This window comes from Microtus ochrogaster, chromosome 10, assembly GCF_000317375.1.
Source record: "Microtus ochrogaster isolate Prairie Vole_2 chromosome 10, MicOch1.0, whole genome shotgun sequence".
Classification (NCBI taxonomy): Eukaryota; Metazoa; Chordata; class Mammalia; order Rodentia; family Cricetidae; genus Microtus; species Microtus ochrogaster.
In genome coordinates, this window is record NC_022016.1 from 57,166,033 (window position 1) to 57,188,127 (window position 22,095).

Genomic DNA, 22,095 nt, shown 5'->3' on the forward strand with positions numbered 1-22,095 from the left:
AACTGATGCTTGTGTGCGTTTACCAAGTGCTGAGTATTTTCTGGGCATCCACTCATCAAACTCTGAATCTACCATTGAGACAGATGTTATGTAAGGCTGAAGCAATATTGTGTTTTCTGCAAAGGAAGATGTCAAGGCTAAGGACATCAAACGCAGGTTAGGATTCAAATCCAACCAAGACTAGGTGAGTTCTCACTTACTTGACCCTCTTAGACACCAAACTACAACTAAAACCAAAGCATCTCATCCAACCAGGATAATCCTGAGCCTTACAAACTTTAGGAGCCTTGTATTGACTCTCTGGGCTCACAGCCTTAATCTCTCACCCTCTTCATAGCCCTTCCAGACACATACATGTTCAGCACTGGCATTCTATGTAGATACTGCTAGGAACCTGTTGATGGAGGTTTCTATCACGCCCAGTCCCGCAGCCGTTCATTCCAAAGAAATACACAGAGGTCTACATTAATTATAAACTGGTTGGCCTACTAGCTCAGGCTTCTTATTAGTTAATTCTTACATCTTAAATTGGCCCATTATTCTTGTCTATGTTAGCCACATGGCTTGGTACTTTTATCAGCAAGGTGTTCTCATCTTGCATCCTCTGTGTCTGGGTGACAACTGCAGCCTACATCTTTCCTCTTCCCAGAATTCTCCTGTTCTCATTGCCCCACCTCTACTTCCTGCCTGGTTACCCTACCTATACTTCTTTCCTAGCTGCTGACCAATCAGCGTTTTACTAAAATACAAATGACAGGGTAAAGACCATTGTCCCACACACATTTTGTTTTTCAAAACAAAAACTCTGAGTCCAATCTCCTTTGATTAGCTTTTTTGTCCAGACCATTATCCATAACATCTTGTAATCAGCACTCTAAACAAAGATCTATAATCCATTTTTTTTTTAAAATGTGGGCATAGTTTTCTAGACTATTTCCTGCTGATAGGGGCGCTGATAATCTTATGGGGACCTAGAGAAAGTTTAGAATAACGATCAAGTCCTGACTGGAGTATCTTGTGAGGCTTGATCATCTCAGGCAGCAGTCTTGAATCTGTTCTGGATGTAGAACTCAGACATCTAGGCTATCCACTCCTATCAGAGATTTCTCTCAGGGAGTCTTCTTTGATCAAACCTAATTTTTCTTAGCCCAGAATGAATCCACAGCTTCTCATTTCCTGTGGAAACTAAAACAAAACCTCTTCTCCAAAGTAACATGTCTGTTGATTTTAATTTTGAAGTCAAGGCATTTTCAAAACATATATATTTGATTATTCCAGCAGCATTTATAATCAAATGTCTTTTATCAGTTGTTGCTCCTTCCTCAGTATTCAAACAATTCAAAGATAACACAATAATATACAGTATCCCAATTTTCTGTGTATTTTCCATCTTTGTGTGGCTTTATTTTAAACTCTATTTCTTTTATATTTATTAATTTTTGATTTTTGAGACTAGGTTTCTCTGTGTATCTTTAGCTGTCCTGGCACTCACTCTGTAGACCAGATTGTCCTTGAACTCTCGAAGATCTACCTGCCTCTGCCTCCCTAATGCTGAGATTAAAGGTGTATGCCACCACACCTTGAACTCACAGAGATTCACCTGCCTCTGACTCTCAAGTGTTGGGATTAATGGTGTGTGCCACAACACCCAACTACTCTCTTTCTTTCTTTTTTATTTTAAGGGCTTTATCTTTTTTCTTTTCTCTCTCAAGTCTATACATATTTTTAAACACACTGTAAACCATTTGGTAGTATTTTTTTTCAATATTTATTTATTTATTATGTATACAATATTCTGTCTGCGTGTCTGCCTGTAGGCCAGAAGAGAGCATCAGATCTCATTTCAGATGGTTGTGAGCCACCATGTGGTTGCTGGGAATTGAACTTGGGACCTTTGGAAGAGCAGGCAATGCTCTTAACCGCTGAGCCATCTCTCCAGCCCCCGATAGTATTTTTTTTTAATCTGAATCTCTCTTTATTGTTTAACTCTCTATTTCTGACCACAAGAGTCTTTAATTTGCTAAGCGATATGGCTTTGATGGCTGGATCCAGCCCGTTCCTTAGCTTTCTAAGAGTCTAGCCTCATGGCAGAGGTACTGGCCAGAGCCATGTTTATTGCCACAACTCTATGGCATTTCCAGGTCCCTGCAACCACCAAGAAGCATGCTGTCTGCTATTCATAAACACCATTTAATTATTTGGTGGTGGGGCCTCTTAAACGAACTGCAAGGTTTTTGCTGCTAAAGTTGAGTCGGGAAGCCTCTTTTAAATGAGGCGCACTTGCCTCCAACAAACAGGGCCCACCTGAGAAAATGCTACCAAGAAACCATGCTTAACTCTGTTCTTTTTGTGTCTAGAATTCCTTCTCAAACTCTCTCAGGTTTTATGTGGATGCAGTTGACCACATTGCATCAGCTGTAGCCAACATAAAGAATTTTTTAATCCTTCCTAGCCCCCAACTGCCTGGGGAGAACCTGGGTTTCCTCCTAGAAATAATATAAAGCCAGTGAGGGGTCCAAAGAGGGAGTAGCGAGAAGAGCTCAGATTTGCATTTTAGAAAGCTCACTCTGGAAGCAGCGGGGAGGGTAGCTTGGAGGGCATTGGAACTGGAGAAAGGAAACCAATTTAAAAGCCATTAGAGTGGTGATAGCAGATAGGAGAGGGGTTCACAAATGATCAAATTACTGAGGCTTGGTGATTGAGTAATCGCTGAGTGGGGGCAACAGACAGAGAGTCCAAGATGACTCTGCTTCCTGGTTTAAGTAGTGGAGTTAATGGTGGGACCATTAGCTGAAATAGAAAATACAGGAGGAAGTGCGGGTTGAGTGAAATGAGGAGACATGATGAGTTAGACTATTATATTGGAGTTGACATTATAATTGATTGCCCAACATCCATTCAACCCTTCTGCCATCTGTCACAGAAATACATTCTAAGGACTTGTTCCAGATCCAGAGTGGGCCCTGACCCATGTAACCCAATTGTAGTGGCCCACCCCATGCTGATGGCAGGCTTGGAGTAGTCTAAGCCAGTGAGTATATGATTTTTCCTATATCAGTTCACCCTTGAGATTTCTTTGGCATAGAGGCCATGAGTTGACCCATTGGTCCAAGGAAAGCACTTACTGTTCCTAGGCCCACCATCTGTGAGAGAGAAGAAAGCTGTCTCCAAAGAAGAAGAAGAGAAGGAGGAGGGGGAGGAAGAGGAAAAAGATGATGACAATATCCTAATTGCTTCTCAGCCATTCTCCAACTCAAGTAGCTCAGGGTAGGATGATTCTGAAGGAAGGATATAATGAGAAATAAGAAACTTGATCCTCAATGACATCACTGATCATCCTCACTAGTACTGTCTTCACAGTGCTGAGGATCAAACCCAAGGTCTTGCATATGCTCTGTAAGACTACAGTCTGCCACCAAGCTGTACCCCAGTCCATTTCCTTATTGTCTAAGCTACTGTGACCTGGAGGTTTACTATGCAGAGCCCCAACATTCTAATTGTTTGAACTGAGGTCACATGGGACACGAGGACCCCTGGAGTTGTGCAAAGCGTCATTCCTGGGGTGATCCATGGAACACAGAAAAGCAGCTTCTGAAGTTGGAGACAGACCTGGTGTCATCAGGTGAGGTATAAACTGAGTACGAAGAAGGAATTAATACAGGAAAGCACATAGTCTAGGAACACAAAAAGAAAAAGGGAAAGGAAAAAAACATGGTATGAGAACAGACCCCTCTAGGTGCTAAATTGACTCCGTGGAAGACGAGGGAAGTGAGGGAGGAGTTCTGAATGTCAGGAAGACACAGGATCGTGATTGTGGGAGTGGGGAAAAGACAAGAAGGGATAAATAAGATAGGATACGGCAAGTGGATAAATGATAAAAAAGCACCATGGCCGGAGACACAGTGGGACCAAAGAGGGACATGAATTAAGGCTCAGGCCAACCTTTCTTTTCAAGATGCTCAAATATAAGAGCATTTTTAAGGCTTAAATGGATATATTTCTTTCTTATCCATACAAGGATCCAGGGGAACAGCCAGGTCCAGAACAGAAAAGGCACTTTTCCATAGTCACGAGGGTCCCTCTCCTATCTATCACTCAGCTTTCCCATAAGGCCTTACTGTGCTCCACATACCACAGCTGGCTCATCATCTGCACTTGCAGCTCCGCACAGAAGGTAGGAAATCACTACTATTTCATGCAAACCATTTCTTTGTTTTCTGGAAGTTACATTCTTCCTTTCAATAAGAACTGAGGAAATAAATACTCTCAAGGCTCAGGGAATGTCGCAGAATGAGGTGAAAGGGTGCCAGAAGATGGGGTGGGGTGCTGTGTAACGCTGGCTTCCGGGGTAACACGGCCACTGCACTCATGAACTCAGAGAAGCCGTGACTGCCTGCCCAATAGCAAGACAGTAGGCGTTCCAGCATGGGTGAGAGAGGGGATCCTAAGGCTCTGCCCCTAGCTGAGGAGCTATTGGCAACTGATGGCTTTGGGGGAGGGGAATTCTTGGGGGTGACCAGTGGTAGACTGCTAATGCTCTGGAGGAGGAGCCCCCACTCATGCACAGGCAGGCAGCCCTAACTGGCCTCAAGGGTGATAAAAATAAAATAAAATAAAACAAGGCCTCCAGAGGGCACAGGCTGGTGCAGAAGTCAGCGAAGCTGCCCCTCCCTGCCCTGCCTCTCAATGGCACGGGCCAGCTTTGAATATGTGGTGGAGAGGTGGAAAAGTTGGACCAGCAAAGCAGAGTGTGCATGTGCTGTGGAGACCCAAGGCCAGGGACAAGCCTGAGAGACAGCTGAGGTTGACAGTGGAGCAAGTCGTTGCCCGGTGGGGTCAGAAGGGTGGTGTGAGCATCCTGGAGCTTACACAGACGCAGACTCAGCCCCCAAACATGCCACCTAGTTGTAAGGTCACCCTGGCTCTGGGCAAAGATGGAGGCCTGAGATGAGGAGGAACAGTTCACCTTCTGGATTGGACCTCGTGGAAGGACTTACCATGGACCATGATGCCACTGAGGGCCTTGTGTGGGTCCGTGATCCAGATGAGGCTGGGGGATCCAGCTGATGTCTGGGGCCCATGTTATCACCTAATGTCACGTGGTCGTCTCTGGTCTATGCCACAGCCTGAAGCCATGTTGATGATGAGCCAAGCTTGCTGTCGCCAGGGGCCTTACTGATCTGACTAACCTGCACCGCCACCTGAGGCCATGTTGATGTCATGGTCCAGGCAGCCTCCAAGGGCTTTGTATGGGTCCTACTGTGACCAGGGGCCACGTTCATGGCCTGTGCTGTCACTAGAAACCATGTGGAAGCCCATGATCCATGCTCCTGGTGACTGTAAAAAGCAAAGAAGCTACTTTGTCGGTAGCATCGATGACTTTGAATGAACAGTTGAGAAAAAGGGACATGGGAGGCTCTGGGGCAACTCCTACTCAATCCCCCACCCCCAAAAAGTAACGGCCTAAAAAAGAAGCCATCAAAGAGAGCTCTTAAAAACTGTGTCAAGGATGTTGAGGTGTAGCTCTCCACAACTGATGACTTCTGGTAGGGGTGAGGCTGGAGAAGGACTTGGTTTTCTTTGGGGGGCTCACCGCTAGGAGTTTAACCATGCTCCAGTGAGTATATGGACAACACAAACTGGACGGGTTTTTTTTATTTTTTTTATTTTGTTAGGGGGGTCACAAAGGCAGGGAGAGGACATGGGAGGACTGTGAAGTGAGTGTGATTGGGGTGTATGATATGAAATTCCCAAAAGAATCTATTAAAATATTATTTTGAAAAATAAATAAAACAAATAAAGAAGAAAAGGATTTGAAGGTGGAAGAGAGAGAAGTACTGGAAAAATCTACAGAGAGCGGAGGCAATGATTTGGGTTGGATGTGATTGCGACACATTTTGTGTGTGTGTGTGTGTGTGTGTGTGTGTGTGTGTGTGTGGTATGTAATTGTCAAAGAATAAAAAAAATAGTCTAAAAGAAAAAAAAAACTTTTGAAAAAAGGTTCTAAGGAAATAGCCACACCCAGCCTCAAGGGAACCATGGAACTTGGCCCTAAGTTAAGCCGTGTTGCTCTCTCTGACACTCAGGAGATCTTAATTAAGGGGGGAAAGATGGACATTTGAGCGTTTAAGGAACTCGGCTCCTGGGTTTTAGGAAGATGTGGCAGGTATATAGATGCAGCTGCCCATCCTATGTAGACAGATTCATCAACTAGGCTTATCCAAGTGAATGGCTCACCCCAGTCAAATGATGAACTCACAAAGCCCCAAAGGATTTCGGTCTCGCTAGTCACAGCCCACCAGCTGCCACTCCTTGCCCAACCAAGAGATGGTTCTCAGCCCGGTGAGTGGTCCACAGGATGATGGCGCTTCCCAGCCTCACTCCTCCATGGTTTCAGGCCAGCTATCAGTTCAGCTCTAAAAATGTACAAGAGAGCCCAGCAGAAAGGAGCATAGGTCGTGATTCCTTTCGGGGGAGCGCTATGTGTCTGTCTGTCTCTCCCCGCTCTCCCTCTGCCTAGCTCTATCTCTCTTCACATTCACCAGCATAACCACTGAGTTGTTCTCCAAAACCACACAGTCTGGCACCTGCCCCATCACTCAGCTGGAGCTGTCGCTGAAGTCATTAAATTTAATGGTCTCTTCCCAAGGCTCTTCCTCCTCCACCTGGCTGGCTCTCGTTAAACACGATTGACACCCCTTCCTTGTTGCTCACTGCCCTGCAGTGCTAGAAGATGCCTCTCCACACACCTGCCCTCCATAGCCCCCCTTCCCTAGTTTCCGGGCTTGCTCTAGCTCTTCCTGGGGCCCCTCAAGAGAGAGACAGAGGCCAGCACTCTGCCCACCCTGGTGCGGTTGCTCTGCTACCCTTCCAGGGTGGACATGAACTCAAGTGCACATGTGTAGGCAGGTGGAGCCCGGTGGTACTTGGGAAAGTGAGGCAAGAGGATCAGGAGTTCAAGGCCCAGCCTGGGCTACATAGCAAGTCTGAGGCCCTCCCAGGCTGCATGAGACCCTGTGTCAAAAAAAGTAAATCTTTATTAGCACTCATTTGCTGTGTGATCTTAGAGATGACTTCGTATCGGGCTGGAGAGGTGGTGGCTCAGTCCAGAAAGGGCCTACTGCACTAACATGGGGACCTGGCTCAGTCCGCATCTGTCACCCCAATCCTGGAGACAAGCAGATTCCTGGTGCTCACTGACCAGCCAGCCTAGCCAAAATAATGAGTTCCAGGTTCAGAGAGAAGACTGTGTCTCAAAAATTACAGTGGGGAGCAATTGAGAGAAAGGCTCAAAGACAGCCTCAGGCCTTCCTACACACACACACACACACACACAATACACAATACACACCACAATATACAAACATACACACACAATACACACATATGCATATACACATATACATACATACACACAATACACACATACACACACAGAGGGGAGGAGGAGAAAGAGAAAGTAGTTAGTATTCTGAGTCATTTCATCCCTAGATAAATAATGATGCATATACCTTTTTGCAGGCTAGGCAACAGCCTAATAAACAACTCTCCGAATCTCAGTGGTTTAACAAACATAAAATTACAGCCCAGTGAAGGTGAACGGAAGCTAGAACACAATTACCTAGGGTTATATGGAATTCAGTCCAGTAGCTGGGCGTTCCACTAGAGTTTCTGCTTCAACATCCCGTGAGGGAAAAGAGTAAGTGTGTATATAGAAGACTGTAACTGACATTCTTCAGAGGCCCTGACAAGTGAGAAGAGGTTATTACAGCTGCCCATATTCCATTGGCCAGAACCATCACATGACTTGACTTGGTAGTAAGGAATTCTGGGAAATGTAGTTTCCGCTGAAACCGGACAGAAGGGTTCATGAATACATAGTTCAAGAGGTTGTTTTGGAGATGGAAGCCAATAGAAATAAACTCATCCGTTTTCTGGAATGGTGTAGCCATCGCATGAACAGTGACAATTAGCTTTAAAAAAAATTAGCCGCTGTTGACCAGCTTTCCCAAATGTTTAAGTCTGTGAAGACCTAGACTAAGATAAATAAGGAGGAGGAAGAACCAAACAGACCAAGAAGAAAAAAAATGTGCATGAGCAGAAATGGGAATGCAGGCCAAGTTTGGGGTCCAAGGGCAGGAGCTGAGTGGGCGAAGTGGGGGCTCACAAAGAATGGAGAGCCTCCAGGACCAAGCACAACCTCTGATTTTCCCAGGCAGCCCTGGCTCCCACCCGAGCCAGAGGGGTTTTAGACAGATCTGAGTTTCCTTGGAAACCATTTCTCTGGCCCTCTCTGCATGTTATCAGCCAAGTTGGTTGTAATCAAACCCCCACGGGGCAGGGAATGAGCTCTCAAACTGCCGTCCTGGGGTTCCATCCAAATTGCTTGCATTTCGTATTTAAATTGGTAATTTCCCCCCCAAGTGAGGCCCTGCCCATCCAGAGACTTGTTGGGAAGGGGACGCTCTGGGCAACTGTCCCTCTGTCGTGCCCAAGGCCCCAGGGAGTACTTCCAACATGACCTGGAACTGTACCAGCACTGAGGTCCTCTGAGGATCAGCCACACCAAGAACCTCCCTGAGGTTCTCTGTCCCAAGAAAGGTAACAGCCAGGTGTGGGAGACAGGGAAGAGACTGACTCGGGGCAAGGTGATGACGCTAGAACGGCAGCCATCACTGTCCAGATTGATAGGGACTTTCAAGCCAGCCCAGAGCTGGGTAACACTACAGCAAGGGAGACAGGGCCAACGCCTTTTCTTCCAGAGTGGACAGAAGGCCCATCTTAGACAAGGCCACACATACATAGACATATACACATAGATTGCATGTTACACATGGACAGACACATGTGTATGTACACAATAAAGGCCTTATACAAGTTACTGGCCTCCTCCAGCCACATAAGATGCATGTTCACAGGGGATTTGGGCATGTTCACAAATGGGTACGAGGATCAGATGGAGCACAGGGTGTATGACCCATATTACAGACTCAGTGAAGAAGGAGTCCAGCCAATCCTGCCAATAGCCCAACAAGGAGCAACACCTATACTCAGACACATGCATCTAAGCAACTAAGACAGAGGGCAGGCTGGGCCAGGAGATGTGCCCTGGCCTTCGGGGGAGGAGGCAGAAGAAAACCCAGATTCCATGTTGCCAGATTTAGATATGAGGATAAATTAGTGACCCCAAGGATAAGTGGTCCAATCAGTTTTCATCTGAGGTTTCCCTTGGTCCAATATAGGCACTGGCAAAGAGCAGACTATGAAGGCATCTTCTTGGGCTGGGCATGGAGTCTCTGAGGTGAAGCAGGTCCCCAGACTGCAGTCAGGGAATGGGAACCAAAAAAAGCCTTTCATTCCTCTGGTGATGCTGCATTCCACATCTTAACACAGAAGAGGTCACACTGGGATCCCTGCCATTTGGCAGCGGTACCTGCAGTGAGAGAAACTCTAGGCTCGGGGACTCTTAAGCCCCAAGCTCTCAGACAAGCACAGATGACACCAACCCAGTCCCAGCCATGGTGGCTCTCTGCCCAGAGCCAGGATGGGGCAAGTTGAGCTCATGGCCTCGGCGGACAGAGTCTGCGGACAAGAGATTCGCGGTTTCTCCTGCCGAGGGCTGATAGGCCAGGCACCCTCCCTCCTGTGCCAGCCAGACCCTGAATCCCTTATCCCCTCTATTGCCAGGAGGAAGACACCTGGCACTCATCCTGTAACAGGGAGCCAGCCCTTACGGCCTTACCAGCAAGGCTCTAAGAGCCTCAGGCAGGCGTACAAGAATGGCTGGTCTTGCTTCCCACTGCAGCAATGCTCGAAGCTGAGCCAGGCCATTGAGAGGGACAGAGAGCAGGTATGGGGTTCCAGTGCCCAGAAAGACTGTCCCCACCATTTCCTCTTCTGCCCCAGTGCTGAGGAGAATCCCACAGAGCTTTGTGCCCGCACCTTTCCAACGGACAGGTGTGAGAGAAGAAATGAGAACTCTGGCGGGGTGGGCGTACCCAGCAGCCTGCAGCTGCCACTCTCCTCAGCTTCTGCCAGGGGCTGTGAAGAAAAGGGAACATGGTGGGCAAGGGAATGTCTGAACAGCCATCTTGTCTACCACAAGCCTGCCCAGCCCACTCCTCTGTCTCCTGCTGGATACATCTGCTACCTTTCTACCTCCTTGTCTTCATGAAGATTCTTATTCAACTTTCAAATCCCTGTCCGTGTATCCCCTCACCTAGGAAGTCCCTCTCTTTGCCTGGTAGACTGACTCTTCACTCTGTCTCAGGGCTGCCTTTCTGTGTTCATGTCATGATGTGTAGTAGGAAGCCGCTTGTTCATTTCCCAGCCACCCAGATTCCTGAAATAACTGCATATAAATTGTATTAATTAACTCACTGCTTGGCCCATTAGCTCTAGCTTCTTTTTGGGTAACCCTTACATCTTAATTTAACCCATTTCTATTCATCTGTGTATCGCCATGTGGCTGTGGCTTATTGGCAAGGTTCAGTGTCGTCTCTGGCAGGGCTACATGGCATCTCTTGACTCCGCCTACTTTCTCCCAGCATTCAATTTAGTTTTCTCTGCCTATCTCTATTCTGCCCGGGTAAAGTTCTAGCATCTGTCTCCAGCGGAGCTACATGGCTTCTAGCCTCACAGAATATTCTAGTCAGGATTTGACCATAATTCTAAATTTTCTTTAGATCTCCTAAGATTATCAGCACCCCGAATCAGCAGGAAGTAGCCTGGGAAACTATGCCCATATTTCAGAAAAAATGGATTATGGGTGTTTTTCTTTGTTGGTTACAAGTTGTTATGGATAATGGTCAGGAAAACAAAGGAGAGATTCAATTCAGAGTTCTTGTTTTGAAAAAAAAGGGGGAGGAAATGCTGTGGGACAATGGTCTATACCCTGTCAGTTGTATTGCTTTAATAAAATGCTGGTGGCCAGTAGCCAGGTAGGAAGTAGAGGCAGGGCAAAGAAAAAAAGAGAATTCTGGGAAGAGAAAAGACTCAGTCTGCAGTCGTCACCCAGACACAGAGGAAGCAAGATGTGAGCACCTCACTGATAAAAGGTACCAAGCCACGTGGCTAACATAGACAAGAATAATGGGCTAATTTAAGATGTAAGAATTAGTTAATAAGAAGCCTGAAGTAATAGGCCAACCAGTTTATAATTAATGTAGGCCTCTGTGTGTTTTTTTGGAACTGAATGACTGTGGGACCAGGCAGGACAGAAACCTCTGGCAACAATGAAGTCTGTCTTCCCCACTTGACAGGGACCACCTTGTGGATCCCAGCTCAGTGGCACTTGTCTCTGTCGTCCCACACTATATAAGGGCAAATAGAACATGTCCAAGAGAAGCAGCACCCATAAGTCTCTGATCCCTGGTTGAGGATCACAAGTTCAAGGCCACCCTGGGCAACCTAGAGAGCCCCTGCTTCAAATGGAAGGAGGAGGAGGAGGAGGAGGAGGAGGAGGAAGAGGAGGAAGAGGAGGAAGAGGAGGAAGAGGAGGAAGAGGAGCAGGAAGAAGAAGGAAGAGGAGGAGGAGGGGAGGGGGAGGGAGAAAAGGAAGAAAAAGAAAAATAGAAGAAGATGAGGAGGAGGAGGCAAGGGAGAGAGGAAGGAAGAAGTAAGTAAGGGGAAGGAAGAGAGGGCTGAGACTGTATCTCAGTGGCAGAACACTTGCTAAGCCTGGGTGAAGTCCTGGGTATAATTCCTAGGACTGCACTTTAAAAACAAAGACAGGAGAGCTCTGGAAAAGCCAGACTTGAGTGTGAACCCTTGCTTTCCTCCACAAGTCAGATGAACTTGTGTTTTAATCCTGAGCCTCGTTGGCTGCAACGTGAAAGGGACTGTTCATCAGAACCATGTTTTACGGTCCATCACAAGTGACGGGTGACACAGCAAAGACAGAGGTTGGCCTGTGACAGGCACAGCATTGAAGCTGATGACTCCTGTACGTCCCAGAAATCTCAGCAGTAAATGAACCATCACCATCGAGGATGGAGGGGTCCTCAGTGGAACGGGGGAGGGGGGCGGAGCTAGTAACTTTGTCAGCTGGTGCTTCAGTACTGGCTTTGATGTTAGGAAGTTCAAGTTCAAAGACTGGCTCAAGTTCTAGCTGTGTAAACTTGAATGTAAACAGTTGAGAGCATCTCAGAACAGAAACTTACTAATATAAACGTACCAATTTTATGAAATAAACTCCATCAGAGAATGAGCAAGGAAGACTGCTGAGCATGGAATATCAGGCCTTGGTGAATGAAATGCTGTTTTCCAAATGGAGAGGGGAGAGAGGGCACCGTCAGAAACAGCAGCAGCATGGTCAGAAGCTGGCAAAGTCATAGTACAATGGGGATTTGGTGATTTCAGGTCCCATCTGTGCAAGGGAAAGGACAGAGGAGAATACAACACCTGGGAAAGAATTGGAAGACAGTGCTAAGTAGTTCTGGTGCACGCATTCAATGATCTCCAAATCTCTCTTCTAGAATGTTCCAAGTACATACTTAGGGACTCAGAAGACATGTGTGACCCCTAATAAATAAAGAATCATCACTAAGACTGTGTCCCATGGCCCTTTTCTCCGGACTGGGTTTCTAGTTACCATGATCTGGTTACGGGCCTCAGAGAGACACACCACATCTGTGTGCCTGACTTCTTTGGCTTGGGAAGAGAGCTAGGCAATGTTAACATACTCTCTGGGGTATGGGAGGGAGCAGAGATAAATGAGAACATGAAACAGGCACTTTCTCTAGAATGAGCTCGAAAAACAAATGACTTCAACGCACCTGCATGACATACTTTGCTCCGGTGTTCATTACCTCAGCCTTCTGTAACACTCAATCAGGAAGACTTTGCTATGCCATCTGCACATTGCAGCTCACTCTGGTTCCATGACAGATCCAGGGGCACCTGGGTTACACAGCCAGTCCAAGTCGGAGCCAGACCCGATGGTTCTCGTGCAAAATATGTACCACGGCTTTGAGGGTTTCTTTAAAATAAAGTAAGAACCTTTGTTGTTGTTCCTCTTCTTCACCATCATCCCCTCCTCCCCACTTCTCTTCTCCCTCCTCCTCCTGGGAAATTTGGGAGAAAATGGTATATTTTGAATGGCCCCCAAAATTCAAGTGCTAATATTTAATCACCTATGTGATGATATTGGGAGACATGACCTTTCATAATGAATGCGATTAGTGACATCAGAGATGCAAGGAAGATGTTGACCCGCTGCAAAGGCACTGTCCATCTTCTCTGGCGGGCATAGTAACAAGCTACCATCTTGGAAACAGAAAAATCCAGTCCTGGTCAGCCTCCCTATCCCTAACTGGTGACACTGTAGGTCAAACAAAGGCATGTCCCTTTCCCCCTACCAAGTTTCCACTTGGAAAGGTTGTGGAACTTTGGGGAGGCAGAGCATGGCTGGAGGAAGTGGATCAACTGAGGGAAGGCCTTAAGATCTCACAGAGGCCATCTCCACTTCCTGTCTATGCCCCGCTTCCTGACAGCAGATGCCACGTGACTGTCACCCCCTGCTTCTACCAACAGACCCTTCTGCCATGAGAGCAGCCTGTTCCCCCAAAGTATGAGCCAGAGTAAACCGTCCCTCCTTTCATCTGCTTTTGGCGTGTTTAGAAAATTAACTTAGACTTTATAAACCAATTAAGACCAAAGCTTCCCCCTCTAATGAGGAGTGGGGAGAACCATTCCCTTACCCACCTCCTCCATTACCCCCGCTCACCTACCCAGACACCCCACATACACTGATCCCTCAGGCACAGAACACAGACCACAGCTACGCTCTCTCCCACCCAAGCCTCATGACTAAGAAACTTTTCCAGAAGTTAGGTCTACCTACGGGCCTGACATCAGAGGATGATTCCTGGGCACTGCTGCTCACAGAATAAAAAATGTATTCCTTCTGATCCCTGCCCAGCCTCCTGATAAGCCCAGCCTGCCATATCTTAATATTCCCCGGCTAAGATGTCTGCAGGTCCCTCAGATGTCTGCTTCCAGCCTGCTCGCCTTTGAACTTGAGACAGTCTAACCATCTAGTAGTTGACTAAATAATTTGGGGAGACTTGAAAGACAGCCCGGGCGGTAGTCGGTCAGCGCACCTCCCAAGAACGTCTGTATAGTCCGACTGTTCTCTCTCCGAGGGCTACTCTCCAGGGAAGACTGCTTGAATCAAAGTTAGGGATCACAGCAAATTCGCTGGCAACCACAACAAGATCCTTTTAGCAGACTGGACTGAGAATGGGAGGCGGGAGAGCTCACCTAGTCTCTAGAGGAAGCCATACTCTTTGACATATAATAACCAGCTCTGCTCTCGGCTAAGCACTACCCAAACCAGGAAGGTCCCCAGTCCTTAAAGCTGTGCCACAGACAGACCTACTCCCTGACCCCTTGGCTCTGGATAAACTACTGTCTTTCAGATGTTAGTCAATGCCCTATTTCCCAGTGACTCTGCTGTCCCCATGCCTACCACCTCTCTCTCTCTCTCTCTCTCTCTCTCTCTCTCTCTCTCTCTCTCTGTCTCTCTCTCTCTCTCTCTCTCTCTCTCTCTCTCTCTCTCTCTCTCATCTCTCTCTCTATGTGTGTGTCATATGAACTTGTTCATGTGTGCACAGATATGTATGCATGTGTACATACACACAGAGGTCACAGGTTGATGTTGGAGTGACCACCTCATTTTTTGAAACAGGGTCTCTCACTGAACTTGGAGTTTATCAATTCAGCTAGTCTAGCCAATCAATAAGATCTAGGACCTTATTGTCTCTGTCTTCAGTTCTGGGGTTATAGAGTGGAACTCTGCCACGTTCAGCTTTCACACAGGACCTGGGGATCCAAACTCAGGTCCTCATTCTTGGGTGGCAGGTCCATCTCCTGGTACCACGGTATCAACGGCCTCCTCCTAGCAGCCCCCACATCCAGCCCTGGGGGGAATCGCTTCCTACTTGCCCCCTCAAGGACCTGCACCTACAGCTTCTCTCTTGTCCCCAAAGAGGAACAGCCTCTATCTTCCTCTGATTTGGTAGCTAGCTGCATCTCTCCTTTCCTTCCGTCTTTCCCCCAGAAGCCAACACCCACAAGTAAGTTCTGATGTCCTCAGCATCATCCCAAGGTCTCGTTCTAGCCTTATTCCACTGAATCCATTCTCCTCACAGCCCTGCCTGGCCATGGCCTAGCAGCTATACAGTCTGCCACACTGAATCCTCATTTGAATGAAATTGACATTTATTTATTGTGAAGGCTGAAAAGAAATAAAAGAAAGCATAGGAGACACACAGACAGTGCTGGAAACATGAAAGACAACCAGTACCATCGTGACCAGTCCACACAGCCTTGGCTGGGTATGCCACAGCCAGAGAGAGTATCACCACCACCCAGCACCCACAGAAACAGGGTCTCATCTGTGACTTCAGTCTGAGGCACCGTTCCATGGAAAGAGAAGTGACTGAGCACAGGACTGGGCAGTGAAGAGGAAGAGAGAAGGGCGGGCAAACCCAGGATGGGCTTGAAGATTAGAGACCACACACAGGCAGGAACAAGAAACACTCGAAAGAGAAATGGATGATGTAAACAAAGAAAGTAAAGACCAAGGCTGTAGTCCTAAGGGCCAAGCCCAGAAATCTGAAGTTTACGGAAAGGAAATAGGAAGTTGGTGGAGCATCATAGGCAGGAAGAGGAGAGTGGCACTAAGTGCCAAAAGAAGCAAGTTTTCCTTCAGCGATGTCCTTGCTTATAGACCTTCACCCACACTTTCTTCTTCTCACACCTTCATCCCCCAGAATTCTGCAGTGCAGGAGAGGAAAGTGTGGGCGCAGAATGCAGGAGCAGAGAGGGTTTGTTGGCGCGTTGGCTATGAGCAGAAGGACGAAAAACAATGACCAGCTGAAGAGCGACCTTGATGGTATTGGTGATTGACTAGACAGCCCAGAAAAGGAAATGCTTGCAAGAGGGAGCTGTTGAGGAGCCCATTCGTCACCTACTCCATGTTTCTTGAGCATCAGTGTTAAACTCTGCAGGTCTCTATGTGCCAAGCCTGCTCCTATGGCAATGTGGTAACAGGCAGGGGCCCAGGTGCTGCGGAGCACCCAACAGGCCATTCAAGGAGGAGTCTGGATGGAGACGGATTGGGAGTCATCCTTGAAACTGCCCTGGGTGCGCATTTCAGAGTTTAGAAGCATCCTTGGCAGGCTTCTTCCTGCTCCACGATGAACATGGCAGAGGCAGCTGGCTTAGAGATGGACACCTGGCCCAGTGATGTGGGCCTTTGACCTCTTCATTACCTGCAGGCGGGGAATCCCACAATGGCAATCTCGTGACACTGGCCGAAGCATCCAAGGCTGGTAGAGGAGTCCGTAGCCATCCTGCAGTGCCAGAGAGACTTTCATTCTTTTATTCTTCAGTGGCCTTGGACACTCAGGCCTGCTCCCATGTTTTCTTCCTCCCTGGTCATTCCGCAATACTCCAGCATACTTCAACAGTGCTCAAGGTGCCAGTGGGCCCCTGCTTTCTCTGCCTGCAGGCTTTTATCTCCCTCCCTCCCTTCCCTTTCGCTCCTGCCTTCCAGCTCCCTCCAGCCTCTCCTCCTCCTCTTCCTCCTTCCCCCTCATTATGGTCATCATCATCTTCTTCCTCCTCTCCTCTAGCTTTCTAACACACACACAGTGTATACATGCACTCCTTACAAGCCCAATGAAGCCAGCAATCCACAATTAACACTGAGCCCTCACAGTAGGGGCCTATCATCTGATGCAGGACACACATATTACTATAATGTCACACACATTACTATAAGGTTACATCCTTCCTGCTCTAACCATGGGAGCACCTTTAATGCTCCCTGAGACTGTCTGATTGTCCATGGACTTGCTTATACCTCTTATGCAATGCAAAGCCTAAATCTATTTCCGTCCATGGGGCTGGCGATAGCTAAGGGCATCTCTGTCTTCTACTGACATCAGAGTGGTCAGAACTATACTCTCTGGTGTCCCCCTCTTTAAGGAGGGAATGGTCCCCAGATGACAGCACTGTGGTGCAGAAAATCAGCTGTCTCTATCACATTGGTCCTGTGATGCTATTCCAGAAGCCCGCCATGGGAGGGCGCCCCCTTCCTTTCAAAACCCACTCCTCCAGCAGTTTCAGCAGCCAGGAACAAAAGTCTTAAATACACATCTTAAACATAGCTTGTTTCATTCTAGAAATTATTCTAAGGAAAACACATGTATAACGATGTCTGTGGGCCAACATTTAAAACAGCCGCACGGGGCTGGCAAGATGGTTCAGCATGGAAAGGCACCTGATAAACTGAGTTCCGTCCCCAGGACCCAAATAGGGAAAAGCAACTCCTCAAACTGTACTCTGACCTCCATACACAGGCTGTGGCGCATGAATAGGTGTCCATACATGTGCATGTGCACACACACACACACACACACACACACACACACACTGCACAAATAAATGTAGTTTTATTTAAATCAAAAGAAAGAGAAATAAAAAACAAAATAGCCACACGTAAAAATGGAAGGAACCTAGACACAATCCCCACAGAGTATAATGGCAGACAGGTTATCACCCTGTGTCTCTTGGCCTGAATCAGCCTTAGTCTGCCGTGACTGAGGCCAGGACCCTACTGATGCAGAAACAGCTGGCTTCCTGTTAGGTTCCAGACGTAGGATGCACTTGAAGAAGAGTGGAACAGGAGAACCGACTCCTACAAGTTGTCCTCTGCACAAGTTACACACTTGCAAGTGCCCATGTGTGCATGCACACACACACACACACACACACACACACACACACGAATAAATGAACATATTTTTATTTAAATGTGTCATTGCTAGTTCTATCATTTGCCTGCAAATTTCAAGATGTCATTGGTTTTTACCGTTGAATAATACTCCACTGTTTAAATGTGCCACATTTTTTTTATCCTTTCTTTGGTTGAGGGGCATCTAGGTTGTTTTCAGGTCCTGGCTATTACAAGTAATGCTGCTGTGAACATAGTTGAGCAAATATCCTTGTGGTATTAGTGAGCATCCTTTGGGCATATGCCCAAGAGTGGTATTGCTGGGTCTTGAAGTAGATTGATTCCCAATTTTCTGAGAAATGACCATAAAACCATTCTGAGTGAGGTAACACAGACCCAGAAAGACAAACACAGTATGTACTCACTCAAGTAGATATTAGACATAAAGCAAAGAATAACCAACCTATATTCCATGACCCCAGAGAAGCTAGGTAACAAGGAGAACCCTAAGAGAGACATAGGTGGATCCCCCTGGGAAGGGGAAATAGGCAAGAACTCCTGAGAAAATGGAGGGGTAAAGAAGGGAGGGAGGAAGGGGAGGGTGGGGAAGAGAACATAGGGAAGGGGATGGCCAAGAAGGAGAAAGGACAGAGAGGGAGAGCAAGGAAAGAGATACCTTGATTGAGGGAGTCATTATGGGACTAGGGAAGTACCCAGGAATCCCTAAGGATGACCCCAGCTAAGACCCTAAGCAATAGTGGAAGGGGTACCTGAACTGGCCTTCCCCTGTAATCAGATTGATGACGACCTTAATTGTCATCATAGAACCTTCATCCAGCAACCGATGGAAGCAGATGCAGAGATCCACAGCTAACACTGGGCTGAGCTCCCAGAGTCCAGTCAAAGAGAAGAAGGAGCGATAACATGAGCAAAGGGATCAAGACTACGATGGGGATACCCACAGAAACAGCTGACCTGAGCTAGTGGGAGCTCGCTGATTCTGGGCTGACAGCAGGGCACCCTTCATAGGTCCAAACTAGGCCATCTTAATGTGGGTGACAGTTGTGTGGCTGGAGCAGTCTATGGGGTCACTGGCAGTGGGACCAGGATTTATCCCTAGTGCTTGAACTGGCTTTTTGGAGCCAATTCTTTTTGAAGAGATACCTTGCTAAGTCTAGATATGGGGGGAGGGCCTTAGTCCTGACTCTCTGTGGACTCCCCATGGGAAGCCTTACCCTTTCTGAGGAATGAATGGGGGTGGGGTGGGGGGAAGGTGAGGGGAGTAGGAGGAGGGGAGAGAGACGGAACTGGGATTGATTTCTCTCTTTTCAGACTGTTTTTGAAAGTAAAAAAAAAAAAGAGAGAGAAATGTACCATTGCACACAAGAACTCACAGCATCTGTGGCTGCTTGCACAAGACCTGCACAAGATCAAGGCAGCAAAAGTCCCAGATGGAAAGGGAAAGGGAGGAACCTATTGAGTCCCACCCTAGCCAAGGAGCTAATGGCGATCAAAGGCTGCTGGAGGAGGGAGCGTCAGCTTTCTTCTGGGATACAGCCCCTTTGTTCCAGTGGATAGTTCTATACTCACACACATACAAGCAGTCCTAAGCGGACTCGGTGGCTTTAAAAAAACAAACAAAAAAAAACCAACAAAAAAAGAGCACTTATAATTGGGAAGGAAAGGTGGTGTGGAGAACAGAGGAGGACCTGGAAGGAAGAAGGCGGTGGGTTTGATCAAAGCACATAATATGCCTGCACGAAATTCTCAAACAACAAAAAAAAATTATTGAGAAAAATCTAACTTTATACATATATGTACACATACATATATACATATACTTCTGTATATATAAACAGTGCCAGGGTTGGTTAAGATACAAAGCAACAGGAAATTTTATACATTGCTGAAGAGATTGTAAATTTATAGCCATTTTAGGGAACAATTTCACAGATAATAACTACAAAAGTCTAACTGCAGCTCCTGCAATTCCAGACCTGGGTATGATTTGCAAAGAAACTCTTGCAAATCACACAGTAAGAGAGCATCGTTCTCTATTTATTCTTATCAGTGGAAAGTGGGCGAGCTCTTGTGGAAAACGCATACAATGGGTCACTACACCATGCTTAAAAATGAACAAATGGAGCCGATGAGATGGCTCAGTGGGTAAAGCAACCTGCTTCTGAGCCTGTCACCTGAGCTCGGTCCTTGTAACCTCAGAGCCCATGGGTAGAGAGGGGACAGCTCACACCCAAAAGCTATCCTCTGTCCACACACACACACACACACACAGTGGCACATGCATGAGCACACGCACACTGACAATGGGTGGATAAATGTAAGCTCATGTTCATGAATAACTGAAAGAGGCAAGGCTGAGGCATGGCTCAGTTGCTATGGCATTTTCCTAACACACAGAAAGCCCTAAGTTCAATACCCATCACCTTCTAAAAGCCTGGTGTGGTTGTGCATAACCTGTAATCCCAGCACTTGGAAGGTAGAGGAAAGAGGATCAGAAGTTCAAGTCATTTTTGGCTACAGAGTGAGTTCAGGACCAACCTGTGCCACGTGAGAATATATGTGTGTGTGTGTGTGTGTGTGTGTGTGTGTGTGTGTGTGTGTGTGTATCCTATAAGTGTAATTTTGAATGAAAGAGGCAATCTACAAAGAGTGTTTATGGTAACATATCATTCACATATGTAAAGTTTTGAAGCCTATAGAGTGACTTTGTGTTGTTAATGGATCCACTTAGTCAAGAAAGGACATTGCATGTGTGGCAAATTAAATTGACTAGAACACAACTATTGGAATAATGTTTGTTGGGTGAGGGAGGAGCAGGAAAGGAAAGAGAATGGGGAAAGGGACATTTGGTTTATAACTGAGGTCTAATAGTGGGGATCATTAAAACTGGAGGCCCCTTCTTAAGAGGAAGGGATGAGTTGGTATCTAGAAGCATGGAGGATATTTGCATCATATAGCATTTCATGAATACGTAGTGTCTTAGTTACTTTTCCATTGCTGTGATGAGACACCATGACCAAAGAAACTTCTAAAAGAACGTGTTTACTTGGGCTTATGGTTTCTGAGGGTTAGAGTCCATGATGGAGGAGCAAAGGCATGGAGTTGGGAGCTCACATCTTGGTCCATAAGCAGAAGACAGAGAGAGGCACACTGGGAATGGAGTGAGTCTTTTAAAAGCCTCAGAGTCCACCCCCAGTGACACCGCCAATAAGACCACACCTCCTAATCCTCCCCAAACAGTCCTAGCAACTGGGTCCCAAATAGTCAAACACATCCACCAATGGGAGACATTCTCATTCATATGACCATGGGTAGCCATTAAAATGATTGTATATAAACATAACATTGACATAAAGAGCTGTTAAAAAATAATAAGAATTAAGGATCCAACACAAAATGGTTTTGTGTAGTCTTTGTTGTTGTTGTTGTTGTTTATTTGTCTGTTTGTTTGTTTTGGCTTTTTGAGACGGAACCTCAATCCATAGTCCCAACTGACCTGGAATTCACTATATAGCCCACATTGACCTTGAACTCACGGTGGCCCTCCTGCCTCAACCTTCCAAGTGCTAGGATTACAAACATAAGCCGTTTTCCCCAGCTTCACAGTATGGAGTTTATTACCCCTTCTAAAATAAGTTATATTTAAGTCTAGTTGGGCAAAAGTCACTGAACAAGACAAGGCCTAGCTAGTAATCATGTTCACTATACTATAAACACACGAGTTTTTATATTTCTTTATATTTATCCGTATTTTCTCGTGTTCCTAAAGACAAATATAAACGTCTCCTATAATAAACTCCTGAGGAATTTTTAAAATTTACTCCTGCAGAAAATCCTCCCTTCTGCACTGCTGTGGTTTCAATATCTCACCCACGATTCTCCTAAAGTGCGCATGAAAGAGGATTTTCGGTGATGCAGTATAGATTCTCTTTTATTTTCCTATGTATCTATCTTAATGTATTTTACAAAACGAAAACAGCACATTAAGCTCAAGATTAAGTTGCCACTTACAATTTTTAAACAAAATTCCTAAAGCCAGGAGGGAAGTCCTCTCAAGGCATAGAGCTGGTTCTCAGGAATAGCCACACAGGGGGAGAGGTGGTGAAAATGAGAATCTGGCTGCTCCTTGGGACAGTCGAGGAGAAAGCTTTTATTGTAGATACGAGGGAGTGAACAGCCAGCGGTATCGGGAAGAGTCCAGACTGAACACAGCCAGCAGAATAGGTCAGGGGAGTGAGAGAGGAAGAGGAGAGAGAGGGAAGAGGAGAGAGGGGGAAGAGGAGAGAGGGGGAAGAGGAGAGAGGGGGAAGAGGAGAGAGGGGGAAGAGGAG